This window comes from Limulus polyphemus, unplaced genomic scaffold (assembly GCF_000517525.1).
Source record: "Limulus polyphemus unplaced genomic scaffold, Limulus_polyphemus-2.1.2 Scaffold691, whole genome shotgun sequence".
NCBI classification, from domain to species: Eukaryota; Metazoa; Arthropoda; class Merostomata; order Xiphosura; family Limulidae; genus Limulus; species Limulus polyphemus.
In genome coordinates, this window is record NW_013666301.1 from 189,102 (window position 1) to 203,683 (window position 14,582).

The window sequence follows — 14,582 nt, forward strand, 5'->3', positions numbered from 1 at the left end:
AACGAACTTCTCACGTGCTTAACAATATTCTCTCTGACTGCAGTTCAATTACTCATTACCTCTGTTGTCCCGTCACGTTGTGAACGTCTTATATATACAAGACTAAAACATATCTAGTAAATGCTAGGGCATTCTTGAAGGAACAGCATATTTCTAGAAATAGGTGGCGTGATACTAGTCACGTGACCTCGCTGACGCAACATATGCAAGTCTACACTATATCTAGAAGGATCCCGAGATTTAAGGAAAGGACGTGAATGTTCGAGAACGACGTGGCGTGATACTAGTCACGTGACCTCTGCTGACGCAACAACGTGTATTATAAAAGTAGTTAAGTTTAAAGAGACGAGAAACGTATTGAATGTGGAATTAATGCGTACAAAAAGTTTGAATCGGGGAAGAATAAACTGGTTTAATCGAGAAAGGAGTTGTATCGCTCAAGTTCATCGGAAAGAATTTGTACCGGAAATTATCAGGCAAGCAGATACGTAACAATACTTTGCAGACACCCGATGGATCAGAGGAAAGTTTCTGCACTTATAATGATAGAATCCGAGGTTTGATTCCATGATGTGCAAATAGAACTCATAAAGCTCATTGGGTTACTCTGAGATAAAAAAAACAAACTACAAATAAACACAAACTTTGCAAATTGCGTGATTTGACTATATGTATATTGTTTAAATAATTATAACTTTTATAGAGGGCTGTGGAAAATATTTTGGTCTGCTGGTGTTCAGAATCCGATGAAAATGTGTTAATGTTTGTAATTTTACATGAGGTTAGCTTTATTTATTTTTCAATGATTTCATTTTTTTAAATTTATTCTAGAGCAAGTGTAAGATTCTGTAATTAAAAAGAAAACAGATACGATTAGTGCTGCTACTAGTAGGGTGGGTATAGAACAACTCTGTATCTGGATGTTTTGACCTCAAATGAAAGTCAGTTTGGTATTTGGACATTTCGTTCTTCAGAACTTCGACAATTTGGCACCTCTTATGGAAGTCTTGGGCCCAGATGTTTAATTGGCTTAGACAATAATATTTTGATTGGTCAGGTTAGTAAAAGCATAAATTAAATACGTTATAACTTATAATTTATTTTATATTACTTGGGTGGTGAATCGTACTGATGCTCAATGTTCACCATTCTACTATTAGTACTACACTACTAATTTGCTACTTACTTAGTGTTACTAGTACTACTACTAGTAAGTAGTAATGTTACTGCTTTACTATGGTGTTAGTACCTACTATTTCTGTTATATAACATGGGACTGTTTGGTACTTGAACTTGAAGTCTTAGAATAAATAAAAGTTTAAACCCACCTTTTATTTTTTCAACAAATTATTTATTCCTCAATTAAGCTGTAGTGAAGTGCTGGAATCCACTAGTGCTCACACCAACTCGTTCCATAAAACCTATTTGAAAATTAATACTGTCTTAGATGGAGTTTAGCCTGTCTTTTTCAAATTCTTATGTTTGCATTCTCTCATCTTATTGTCTTCAGAATATGGCACAAATAAATCAGACGTCTTTGTCTCTTCAGCCCCTCAGATAATATTATAAACTTCAATAAGATTACCTCTTACCTTCAGTTTAACTAGCTTGTACTAGTAGCATCAAGAAGTGTCAAGATGCTTGTCAGAGCTATGGGCTTTTCACCTTTTTATTCACAGTTCTTGACACCGCAGTAAAGGTGTTTAGTTGGACCCAAGCATAATTATTTATCTTTGGTCTGCTACAGTTTCATACCCCCAAATATTTCAAATATTTTGATTATTTTATTGTTAATTACATTATTTAAAAGCTACTGCTCTCTCATGTTGCTAACTTTTTACTGTTACCTCAGGATGAAATAAGTTAAGAGATCTTTCTAATAAGTCAGTATCCATTCTTAGATAAGGAGACCAAAGTGTAACTCAATATTCTAAGTGCAGTCTTACTAGTGATTTGTATAGAAAGGTAATTGCCTCTATTGAATTGTATTCAGCAGGCCTGTAAATACATCCTAAACTTCTAATAGCTTTACTATGAACAACAAAGCACTAACTCAATAGCCTTAGTGACCTATGTGCCACCACAACAGTTTGAAATATTAATAGTTTATGATATACTTAGTTCACTATTCAGAGTGCTTATACATAATAATAATAACTGTTTGACAGTTTCATTGCCACTGACAGAATGTAGTGTGTGAGAATGTGTGGCATACCCATTCATGATTTGGCCAAATACACTGTCAGATGTTTAATCTAGTACTAATAGTTTGATACAATATACAGTGTGAGGCTTTTAATAATTGTAGCAGAGGAAACAGATAATTTATAACTAAATGTAGTAAGAAATGGTGAAAAAACATTTAAGGATTAGCATTGTTGTAGATGCAATACATTAAGGTCTAACAGCTGTAATAGCAAGTAGTAATGCATCTACTGAATAGTAGTATTAGTGGTAATTCTGCAGTGAGAAATTTGTCCTTAGTTGTAGCTGCATCAATCAGAGGAACTGATATTTTGTTGTGAATTTATTTTTGATTTTTTGTTTTATGAAACATTTTTGTTATCCATTTGTGGGATTTTATACTAATGGCATCCATTGTATCTACTTGCATAAAGGCTACATACATGTGGTTAGTGTGACCACACCAGGTGACTTATGGCTTGCAATCCAGTGATAAGTACCATTGTGGGACTTTTTGAGAAATTTATCAACAGTTTTATGTTGTCTGTTTCAACACTCATTTTATAGAACTGACCAAACAGTTAGGTGGAATCACTAATGTTTTTGTTGAAAATACATAGAAAACTCCATTAGTAATTACTGAGATTAATTGCAATCTTGACAGTATTTTTCTTTCTTTTTTTGTTTGATCCATATTTTATTAAAAATACTATAACCAATAAAATGTTTGGTCCACAAGCAATTTGGTGCATAAGTAACTTAGAATTTTCCTTAAAAAGCCAATGAGGTCTATATAAACCAAGTCATTAATTCTAAGGTTGAAGTTTGTCTTTTGTTATAAGATACGTATTTCAAATTGTTATCCATTGAACCTTTGGTACAGGTCTATAATTGGAACAAAAGTAGCATTCCAATTTGTATGGATGCCACACTTGTAGGTGAAGCTTAGGCCTATAGAAGGATTGTGCACAAAGTGCACCAAAAATTTGTCAGGTAGAATGCTTCCCTTAGAAGAAAAATGTTATTTTATAAAAAACAAAACAAAAAACTATCATTTCAAGTTATATTAAAAAATAAGCTTTGTTAAATTGTGTTAATGGCTGGAAGTTAGGATTATCATCTCTAAGTTTCTGCATGACATTGTTATCGTTAAGCCCCCCAGTGGCACAGTGGTATGTCTATGGACTTACAATGCTAGAAACTGGGTTTTGATACTTGTGGTGGGCAGAGCACAGATAGCCCATTGTGTAGCTTTGTGCTTAACTTCAAAGAAACCATTATCGTTAATGCACGTTTACTCTCTAAGAGGAAAATAAAAAGCATTTCCTTGAGTATATGTTGCAGTATCTCTCCACTGTGTTTTGTATAGAGATGAGATGTAAAGTCTAGTGGAACTTTATTTTATATTAGTTTAGGATACTTGAAAAAATTAAAATAAGTCAAATAAATACAAATACTTATCATAGGAAAACATTCTCTTTATTAGTGCTATTACTGTTCTCAGTTTACAAAGCACCAGCATCATACATGATATGGTAAAATCAGAGATCTTTATAAAGTAATTGTTTTATATGCTGTTGTGTGTGTGGATTGTATAATACATATTTCCAAATAATACGTGTTTTATTTATTCTGAAGTAAGGTGAACATGTTTATCCCAAGTAATTTATGACAAATAGAGTCTGGAAGGTTAAGGTTTGTGTTCGGAAGGTTTTGGTGGTATATAGTCTTGATGGAGTTACAGATGCTGTGTTTTAATTTTCAACTGATAATAAGAGGCCATGTGGCTGTCCTATTGTCTGCTACAACCCTATTTCAAATTACATGTAGAAATTCCTTTTCTTATACCCTGCTTTTTAAAATGCTCATGAAACCTTCTATTAAGCTTCTACCCCACTTGAAGATCAGCTATTTCATAGGATGACCACCCTATTAGGAAAGAGTAACAGTGCTTAAACAGGAGTCATGTCTGAATGTTCCATATATTACTGCCTACATATTTTTTTTATGATAAATCATCTGGTTTTCTTTGTTCCAAACCTCTAATAGTCTAAAATGCAAATCATGTCTCCCTTGAGCTCTTCTCTTTTTAATTGAAAACATGTCAAGATATTTCATCCTGCTTCAGATGTGGGCAATTGGGTCACTTCAAAGTGAACTGCCCATATCTTACTGTGCAACAAGGTAGGCAAGGCTTCCAGTTTTGACCTACTTCACAGTAGATGCAGGAGGTTTGACAGCAAGTGGTAACTGCTGCTATTTCAGTTCCAAGAAATTAATGAAGCCCAAGTCAGGTCTGGCTACAAACTTGGGAAACTGCATCTTGCAATGAAGGTTTGGTGATCAGTGAAGCTCTCTCAATTTTGGGTGGCACGTGATATGTGCCCAATAGGGTACAGTGATAGAGAAAGCATTCTTGGTTAATACAGGAGCTGCCAGAAAACTGACCACCACTTTTCAAGAAGCTAATGGAACTTACACTGAAGGAGCTGTAGTGTAAAAGGTACCACCTCTATGTCAATGATGTCTTGTTTGACCACACATTCAAGTCTGCTGTTGAAAATCTAGCATGGTACTTTAGCAGATAAAAAAGGCAGGCTTAAAATTGAGACCAGGAAAATGTGAGCTCATGTGCCCTTCAAGTGGAAATTCTCGGTTATAATATATGTAGCCATGGAGCCTCTACTGACCCTGCAAAGAGTACAGTAATATTAGACTGGCTTTAACCTGTGACCAAACAAAAGCTCTCTAGTTTCCTTGATGTTGTGTTGTATTACTGACATTTTGTGGACAACTTCTCTAAGATTGCTGTACCATTATATGTTCTCACAAAAACTTATGCACACTCTAAATAGGCCAAAGAATGTGAACAAGCATACCTTTAGCATGCTTTAAAGCTCTATTGTTAATGGATCCATGACAGGACTGTGATCTCTTGTTGCATGCTGATAGTATAATGGTGGAATTTTGATAGTGTAAATGCAGTTGCAGGATGGAGGGAAACATGTAATCTTGTACACTCATGGCTTCTAAAGATACTGCTTACAGTTATGATCTCTGTCAAACACTTCCAATACTGTTTGTATGGTAGAAAGTTCACCATTCAGATGGACCATGCATTATTAAAGTGGCTTTGTATGCAACATCATCTGGGCCCAGAACATAGAAATGCAGTTGGATTGTATTGATGCACAACAAAAAACCCTATTTATTCGTTGAATGCCATGATCCTTGTGGGAGTTAAAGCCATTTCCATCATAGTAATATTAAACCATACAACAGGAGAATCCATTAGTGGATGGATATGATGATTAATGGTTCTGGAGCTCTGGGAAGTGTAACTGAATGACCTGGATCTAACATGAACACTCTTTGCCATACAGAAAGGTGAAGTGCAGCCAACAATGATTAAGGAACACAGTGCAGATTCACATAACTGTGGCCTGTGGCACTTGTGAGCAGCTATGAGTGCAGGAAAGTGTGCTGTACTGTTCTTATCAACAACTAAGATGTATTGCAGCTACTAGTCCCAGTGATCTTAAGAAAGAAATTCTTTAATCTTTGGATGCATGGTGGTTCTACAAGCACCAATACAGTTGAGAAACTAAGCAGTGGTGTAAACATACAGTGTGTGCTGGCTCAAATAGGTTGTAATCCAGCAGGTAATTGTTGGATCTTCTTTATTGATAATATCCCAGAAACTGAATGAGTTAATTGGTATTTTCATTATATGGACTTGAGACTTATGCAATGGTTTATACTTCAGCACAGATTTTTGCTGATGTGTTAGTAGAACACTGGATGGCCCAATTTGTCTTACCTGAAGATACTCATATGGATAAGGGAACTAATTTCAATAGCTATTTATTCTGTAAGTTGTGTAAAGTGTTGGGTGTGGTGAAGGTGCACATGTTACTTTATTACCTCCACTCTGATGGTTTAGCAGAATGGGTTATACAACCTATCAAGTGGATGCTTGCAAAGTTTGTTAATCTTAGAAATTATTGAGATGCAGGGAGGTTTACTGCTCAGTTACGTGGAGGGACAGCTGTGCCTCGTTCAACATATTTGGCAGTACAACATGCTTTAGCCTACCACCACTAGGTGGAAGCATATTTAGACTCTCAGAGAATAGACCCACTCCTGGAAATGCTGAGTTCCAGAATGGAGTCTATGGTCAACCTGAATAGATTGCAATTTTCTAGAATTTGTCTAACCCTAACTATGGTGATAAGATATTTATCATCCTCACACCTTTTTTCTGAAATCTACCATCTGTTGCCACATCAATTTGATTTAGAGTTGAGACCATTGTTAGCATCCACCTTGGTTTGATTGTCACCTTTTGCACTTTCCCTAGTCTCTTGGCTGATATGTTGTTGGGTATAGATGTATGGTTGGAGGGTGTTCGTCTACTTGCTGCTACCCTCCATGAGTTACGTGAAGCCCCCTTTCTCTGACCAGTGACTTTTGTTGGAGCTTCAAAATCTTTTGAATCAAGAGTTGATGTTGCCATCTGCATTCATCCTTGTCATCATTGGCTTCTCAACTTTCCTCAGCTCCTACAGAGGGTCATAGTTCTGCCCTATTCATGTGTCCCAACCCCCAGCATCAGCCCCTTGATCTGTTGGTACCCTAAATAGATTCTGCCCATATCAACGAGCAGTGGTGGGGACTACTGTATGCCTTTGTAGTCTGTGGGCTCCAATAATTTCTAGATGTTTGGAATACCTTTATCACAAATCCATAGGTACTAAAGGCCCTTGCATAAGGATTAGTCACTCAGTTCACTTCACCACCACCATTATTCCTCCAACCTGTAGTGTTTCTGCCTGCTGCAGATCCTCTGATTTCTATGGCTATAAGAAAGTTGTTTGTAAAGGGAGCAGTGGAGAGAATTGTTCTAGTTCTTACAGAGTTTTATTCCCATCTGTTTAAGAAGAAGGGAGATTGGCCTCTGGTCATCGATCTTTCTCATCTAAATCATTTCCTAGATCTTCTAGAGTTCACGATGGAGTCATTCTTCACTCTGTTGGCATTTTTCACCAGGACTCTGGATAAACAAGTTCAATGTCTCCAATGCCTATCTGCACATTTGTGGAGTGGTTCCGCCAATATATGCATTTTGTGCAAAAGGGTCATGTGCTGCAATTCAAGGCTCTGCATTTCAGACTAGCATTGGCACCCTATGTGTTCTGCTAAATCCTACAAACTTTTTCTCATCACCTCTGTTCTCTGGGCCTGTGCACACACCATTACATTGACGACTGGCTACTGCTGGCACCATCTCATCAGTTGGCATAACATCACACCCAGATACTGTTTTCCAATGCAACCAAAGAAAGATTTCTTATCTGAGCTAAGAAATCTATTCTCACTCCAACACAATATATCATCCATCTGGGTGTCCTTTTCAGTACATATCTCAGTTGGGCTCAGCCAACTTCCATCCGACACCACACTATGGAACAGGCAGTCCAACTCTTACATCTCCTTTTCCCACTGCACAGATGGTTATTTCTCTTTTGTGTGATACATGCATCACTCTGATTCTTCATTCCTTCAGGACAAGCACACATGAGATCCCTTCAGTGGTCTTTATGTGACCTATAGATCATGAACAGCAATTTTACTGGATTCCCCAGTTTCCTTAATCAGGATCAACATCTTTGATCTCGAATGGTGGTTAGATCAGAACAATACTATGATAGCTGTTCCTCTGCTTTCTCCTTGTCCAGAGATCCATTTTTCACAAATGCCTCACCTCAGGGATTGGGTGCATATCTCAAATGGTCAGTAATTTCAGGGCCTATGGACAGATGACAAGGCTAGAATTATTGAAGGGCAAAGTTGTCTTGCTTCACTCCAACAATTCCTTGATGGTGTCTTACATTTCTCCTTAAGGGGACACTCAGCCCAGGTGTTTGTTTTTGAACCTTGGATCTTGTATATTGGGCCCACTTCCATCATATCATCCTACTAACTTGCCATGTTCTGGGGGGGTGATGAAATTAGTGGCAGATCAATTGTCTCGACCTAACCGCCTTCTCCCGACAGACTGGATCCTTCATTGAAGGGTTTTCCATTGGATTTGCTCTCAGTTCGGGACACTGATGATTGATGCATTTACAATCATTTGAACACTCATCTACCAGCATTTTGGTCTCCAGTACCTCACTCTTGGGCATTGGCAATAGATGCATCCCGTCAGGACTGGACTAGATTGCACCTCTATGCCTACCCACTGATTTGTCTGTTATCCAGGGACCTAGCAATGATTCGTTCCCTTTTCACATTCTGTTGGTAGCACCAGATTGACCAGTTCAACCCTGGTTTCTACTTTTGCAATACCTTCAGGAGTGCCCACCTCTTCCACTTCCTCTTTGCCTGACTCTGTTGAGGCAGCCACAATCTGACATCTTACACCCATCTATCTTGAAGCTCAAGCTTCATGCATGGAGGTTATGTGGTGCTTTGCACAGCATCAGGGTTTAACTTCTTAGGCTGCCATGTACCTGTCTCAGTCTCTACATTGTCCCACAATGGATATTTATTAATGTAAATGGCACACACATCGACAATGGTGTATTGCGAGGAGGTTGAATCAACTTTGTTCAGATATGCCAACCACAGCTCAGTTTTTGATCTGTCTCTTTGACAAGGGTTTCGCATCTTCCACAATCACCCAATGTAAGATACTTGAAGAGATGGAAATTCTTTGAGTCTCCAGTGCTCCTCGACCTCCTCAAATCATGTAGGGTCTTTCTTCACAAAACACCATTTCAGTTTGGGATGGTGGCAGCCAAAGAAGGGGAATAAATCCTTTTCACCAATTCATCTGACCACCATTTCTCACCTCTATGACCGATCAGGTTCCGATCATTTGTTATGCCCAATGAGGGCCTTGATGTGTCATGTTACCCACACTGAAGCTTTTAGAGGTGCTAGACAATGGCTTTTTATTCATTGTGACCCTTCAGTTTCCTGGGATTTATTCCTGGTTACCTTGATGGGGTGGGTATGAAAATCGATTCGTATTGCTTATTCTGGGCTCTCTTTGGAGGTGAGGAGACTTCTTCGAGTCACATGTCATCAGATTTGTCACATTTCTATGTCCTTAGAGGCCCAGTTGAATTGCACGCTGGAGGACATTGTGTGGGCTGGTATGTGGACCTCCCCCAATACTTTTATCACACATTATTTGCATGATCTGACAGTATCTTCCTCTGAGGGTTTTTGACTACCCCCTATAGCTATGTTAACCATATCCACTAGATTATAAAGAGGGCTGAGTATTTTCATTACTAATTTTGTCTCTTCTTTCCTTTCCAGGGCTCCTTACCTCTTTTTCACAGGATCCCATTCTGTGGCAAGTATTGGCCAGTCAAGTGTGCTTTTATCAAATGAAATTTGAACTAGCAACCACTAACACATTATACTTTATCTAAGTTGCAACAAGCTCTGTAGAAATGAAGTGTTCCATAAGACTACCTAGAGGCAGACCAGGTGGTATTACTGTACTATGCTGGACTGCATAAATTGGGGTCAGTTTGCTTTTAAAAATTTAGGGAACTTGGTTCACCTACAACACCATTTCCAGAACATTGTTCTTTATGACTCCCCAACACAAATTACCCCCCCCCCCCTGTATTCTACTATTGGAGCTAGGGAGTTCTTACCACACCCAGTTTCAACTCACTGGGATGGTGGAGAGAAGTTATTCCTCCAGAGTGTCAGAGTGACTTTCCTCCACTCTTGGCAAAGTTGGGGCTCTCCTTCCTGGAACCCTGTATATTTTTTACCCAGATGTATGTAAGAGTGGCAGCAGTCTGCATGGGAGACTTCTCATAATACCAGATCAGATTTGATCAATATTGGTTAAGTACTTTGTTCATGGAAGAGGGTTCATTGTCTCCTCCTAATTATTTGTTTCACGTCCTCCCCATAATTCCGAGAGCAAGTGGAATTTACCTTGCCCACATGGATGGGGAATGAGGATGAGTGTTCATAATTCCAGACCAGATGAATTCTGTTTCCTCAGGTTGAGTATGGTGTACTGGACTTCTTCAAGTTGGGAACACGGTTTGTCCTCTTCAGTGTTGTTTACCTTCTTGTCGTGATTCAAGTGGCTCGGAATGCATCACTCTATAGTTACAAGTTGGGATCCACTCTCAAATATATATATATATATTGTGGTCCAAAAGCACTAGCCACCAACATGGGATTTAGGGGCCATGGCTCTATAATTCCAACCCAAAGCAGTGGGACCTTGGCTGCCTGGTTGGGGCCTGGCCAGTGGTGATGAGGGACGATGTCAAATTCTACCCGCAGTGCATGATTTAGGTTCCGGATGAAGAGCATACCTGTTTTGGATGTAGTGCAGTTCCCTCACTTGGGTGCTAATCTTCTGTTGGCACACTCACATTCTATGCAGATGAATTCTGTATGGATAATTCCCTCACCTGCCCCTCTGCCTTATCAGTGTGGGATTCTAGCTGTAGTGTGAGAGGAGGTATGTTTTGGAAATTAGCAATTTCTGAAATTGAAAATGTATTTCCAATAATACTTACCTCTATGCTCCCGCCTTTTCTCCCCACTAAGAGCCAGTGTTAGAAACTAGGAATTGGGCCAGTCTCAAAAAAGTGACAAAATTATCTGAAGGAGGTGCTTATATACAGTACCAGAATAGAGGGTGCACTGACCTAGGTGGAGAATGTCATGAGATAGATAACACCAAGGGCAACTAAGTGTGGAATAAAAGACTGGAGCAACCGAGAAAAAATCACACCAATGCTTAGATGGGCAAACAAAAAAACTCTAACAATCGAGTAATAACTGTTGTGTGTGAGAAGGTAAGTATTATTGGAAATTTACGATTTAAGAAAATGCTAACTTTTCATTCGTATGTGTTGCATGAAAGTTGTGTTGTCAATGTTACTGATTCATTCATGTTATATATATAAGTGACTTTGTAATGTACAACACCATACACACATTTATTCATACACATTTATTGCCATATACATATATTACATATACTACATATACTAGTATTATTACATATACTAGTAGCTTAAGACAGACTGCCTGTGACTCCATCAGACATGTTTTCTTGTCATTACAAAATAACACTGACAGAATTCAGCCAAATTAAGACTTCCTGCTAAAAGTATTTTAGCCAGAATTAATATTTGTGCTGTCGTTACACTATATATCAATGTACACTCAGATCAATCTATGCTAAACACAATATTCCACAGTAAAATAAATTTACTGCCCTAAACAGTCACCAGTACCTGTATCTGAACTAAAAAGATATTGAATCACTTTTCATGAGTTGATCCACTCACTACAATTGGCATCACAAAAACATTAATGTAAATAAATCAAATGAAACAAAGATTATTCCATTTAGAATCATAACCTAATTCATATTTTGTGCCAAGAAAGAACACAAATTCTTCGTTACACATGGAGGAGTTATATGTACACATTTAAGTGTAACGAGGAAAGTAGTGTGTATAATATGGTCTGCTTCACAAAAATACTTCCACTACTTGGCTAGAGAGATTCTCATGAAATGTTGGAGGACCATTTTATTTGTAGATAAATAGCTTAATAGCTTGGAAAATAAGGATTGCAGCACCTTTTAGCAGTTTTTGAACTTGTCAAGATTGTCTTCAGTCATGTTATTTGATGATATTCTATGCACTGCATTCTAACTAATAATTTGCTGATGATATTAAGGCCTACGATGTTGCTAGTTGTGAGGCGGATGCTGCTGCTGCTTTACAAAAGGATTTATATAGTTTGATGAATTAGGCAGATGGCTTTTAATTATAATAACTGCAAATTAACGTGTGTGGGTTATAATTTGAATTATAAGTGTAATATTTATTGAATTAAATTTAACAGTATTACAGAAGAAAATTATATTGATGTTCTCGTTGATCAGTTTTTTAAGCCATCCAAGCAGTGTTCTGTTGCTAGTGGTAATGCCTAGGTTGACCATTAGATCTTAGATTTTATGGTATTTGTTATGTTAGTTGAGCAGTTATCACCTGATATTTTGTAGATATCTCACAAAGGAATTCTGCTCAATAGCTCAAAAAGCAGGGGTTGCAACACCCTTTTGGTCCCATTAATTTTGCAGTTAAAAAATCATCTTAACCTTATAATAATCAAGTGACAATCACACAATTCAGTGCAAACATTTCATAGTGAAAGCCACTTCATGGCTCAGAAAGCAAGGAATGACACATTCTTTCAGTCATTGATGATACAATAAAGTATTTAAAGTTAAGTTCATTTTGCCCAAGTTACCTATCTTCCTGGATCGTTCACTTGCAGTATTTCATTTGCTTTCTTGTGGGAAAGGTTCCCTGATCGTACTATGTAGAAGTGGATAGGGATCTTTTGCATTGGCAGTCTAGGTGATACCTTGAGGTAACAACCTCTGTTCTTTTGTGATGTAAATGACATTTATTTAATAATGTGGACACTATATATATATATATATATATATATATATATATATGTATTAGTAACTGCTCTTTGACACTTTGATGCAGTTATTTGATAGATTTCAGTTGAATTGCATTAGAGACATCACAGTTTGTGATTGATATATTTGTATGAGGTGCTATCTAACCTATATTCTTCTGAGAAGTATATGCATTCAGTTTAATAAAATACAAATCAAGATTGCAAAGGATCATTTAGGCCATCTTGTTAACCCCTTTTACCAACCAAAATAATCAAAATCAAAACTCAATTTTCCATTACAAACATATATGTACATCAAACAAACATAAAAAATGATTTGAAATAACAGGGAAGAACTTTGAATATTCTCTATCAGAAGGCACAAATTTGTATCTGGTAGAGCAATTACGTGTAATAGATTTAACTAAATTATTTGGTTAATTTTTGTTTTTACACAGAAAAAAAATTTGTTATTGAGAATTTTTTTGAACAACTTCGGTAATGACCATCATTAATCAAAATGTGTACAAGTCAATGCGAGTCTTGAGGTAAATTACATACTTATAGGTGATTTTAGGAAACTTTCTTATACACACACACGAATAATGCTTTTCCTTATTATAGCCATACAGTTAAACTTCAGTTATTTGATCCTCTGTAATCCAACATGATTTTACGTCAACCAAACTTCCAGGATTTTGGTTCGAGGTATGGTATGGATGTCAAAAATATCAGGTAAAAGTTATTTTTTTTAAATTTAGGTATTTTTGTGTTTGTGTACAATTTTGTTAGTGATTTAAACAATGGTACATGTGTAGGTTTATTGTACTCCTGATCTGAACAGAAGTTAATTATAAAATCAAATTTGTAATAATCTACTTTTTCATTTGTCCAAATGAATAAGAATACTGATATAAATTCATTATTAATTGCTTTAAAATGAACTATATGACAAAACTTGTAACAAACTACTATTTCAGTTTTCCAAATGACTAAGAATATTAATACTATGTTCGTTGATAAATGCTTTAACAAGAAACAGTTGAAATTTCTGTCTTTTAAAAGAAAATGTGTAACAAGCTACTGTATCAATTATAATGGCTTAGAAAACTGATACAACGTTCTTTGATAAATGCTTTATCATGAAACACAGTGGGGGTGAGAAACTTGTGTTATTCATGCAACATTTATTTTATTTGGCCTATGACTGTTTTTTTTCATCTCTCACTATTTCGTTTATTTTATTTGCTTCTTGCAAAATGCTTATAATGTTAGAACTCTTATTTTCATATCCCTTTTCAGACATTGTTCTCAGCCTTTCGAAAGGTCACTCTTGCATTTTAAAAAATGCATTATGTTTTGAAAATGTATGTTAGGTATAGTAATTTGTAACGGAAAAATATTTTAGAATTAGTATTTTCTGCTTTTTAAACATTTATGTAGTGTAATTCACAAAACAGTTACAACTTTCATTTCTATGCATCTCTCAAGAGTCTTATTTGTAAAGAATACACCAATTTCTACAAAATTTGTCTGCCCATCCTAAAGTATATATTTTTATTTGCCAAGAAACCATTATCTCTTGAAAATATAATTACCAAGTCTTTTTGTCTTAAGTGATTTTTATTACTATATGTTTCTGTCCTACCCTGCTATGATGTCCCAACATGTGGGCTGAACAATTACTAATGAAGTACAGCTTTGTAAATAGTTATAGGTGTAACATTTAAATATGATAGAATAGAGCAGATTACAAACTCTTTGCATCAATATGCAGTAAATAAAGTGGCTTGAGCAGTAATATATTGTTGCGTCAGCGAGGTCACGTGACTAGTGTCACGCCACTCGTTCTCTCGAACCTTCGGTAATTGTCGGAAGATTACTAGATGTAGGGTTGTCTGGTATATATATAT

The 14,582-nt window shown here is 36.7% G+C and overlaps 1 protein-coding gene across 2 annotated transcripts in view; it reads left to right on the top strand.

The window, feature by feature from the left end:
• Positions 1-702: 702 nt before the first annotated feature.
• Positions 703-14,582, top strand: part of LOC106459999 (dnaJ homolog subfamily C member 27-like) — a 31,848-nt gene continuing 17,968 nt past the window's right edge. The window contains exons 1-2 of one of the 2 annotated variants that reach the window (XM_013919677.2): positions 703-781; positions 13,294-13,404. The gene's annotated coding sequence lies outside the window, so the exon portion shown is untranslated. The other variant, XM_013919679.2, reaches the window with a different exon arrangement.